Genomic DNA, 890 nt, shown 5'->3' with positions numbered 1-890 from the left:
TGATCAGAACTCTAATGTACTGAGAATATTTTTTATATGCAATTCCAAAATGATTTTTAAAGCTGGTATTGACAAAAATGACTGTGAATGTAAATGTACAACCTGCTCTTCTGCAATAACTTGAAGGGATCAAAGGTATTAGCATCAACAGTAGTCTTCTAGAAACCCATTGAGGTCAGAGAGGCCAAAAGCTGAAAGAGAACATTTCTGACATTTTCCCTCCTGATGCTCACAGCAGTTAAAGCTGGACAAGCTCAGCCATTAGTCATGGTATAAAGACATCAGAAATACAGAATCTCAACCAATTTACAAAACTAAGGATTATGAAGCTAACTGTTCACCTACAAGTGCCAATTTTACTGGTAATTTCTTCTGAAATTGCATTATGATAACCCCTTTAAGGTCCATGGGGAGCCACTAATTAATTTCCTTATGGAGCGCATTGAGTATGAGTTTCCTTTGTAGCAGGCAATCGCCTGCCCAGCTGGAACTCATCTCCTGAACCCTGAGAGAAGGTTAGCACTGTCCTTGATAAGGATGGAAGGGATCCTTATTACCTTACGTCACACAAATGGTTAAGGTATTGCCATTGAGTTCATGACATCATATCATGTGTTTCGGGGCCCTCTTGTGGTGCAGTGGTAGATTCCCTACTCTTGGACCAGCAGTCCCAACTACTCCAGAAGTATACAGTAATATCACTGAACAGGTTGATAGAAATATAGGTTAAATAAAAAAATACATTCTAAATGTGAGGTCATGCACTTTGGGAAGAATAACAGGAAGGCAGAGTACTGGGTCAAGGAAAAGATTCTTGGTAGTGTGGATGTGCAGAGGGATCTTGGAGTCCATGTACATAGATTCCTGAAAGTTGCCACCCAGGTGGATAG

At 40.2% G+C, this 890-nt stretch overlaps 1 pseudogene; it reads left to right on the top strand.

Annotated features, from left to right (window-relative positions):
* The first annotated feature begins 507 nt into the window (after nt 1-507).
* On the top strand, nt 508-620 carry LOC122554825 (U6atac minor spliceosomal RNA; annotated as a pseudogene).
* The last annotated feature ends 270 nt before the right edge of the window (nt 621-890 follow it).

The sequence above is a fragment of the Chiloscyllium plagiosum genome, unplaced genomic scaffold (assembly GCF_037043375.1).
Source record: "Chiloscyllium plagiosum isolate Xiang-an unplaced genomic scaffold, Cpla_swu_hap1 HiC_scaffold_9, whole genome shotgun sequence".
Classification (NCBI taxonomy): Eukaryota; Metazoa; Chordata; class Chondrichthyes; order Orectolobiformes; family Hemiscylliidae; genus Chiloscyllium; species Chiloscyllium plagiosum.
Note: the sequence above shows the minus strand (reverse complement) of the source record. Positions and strands in the feature narration are given on the sequence as shown.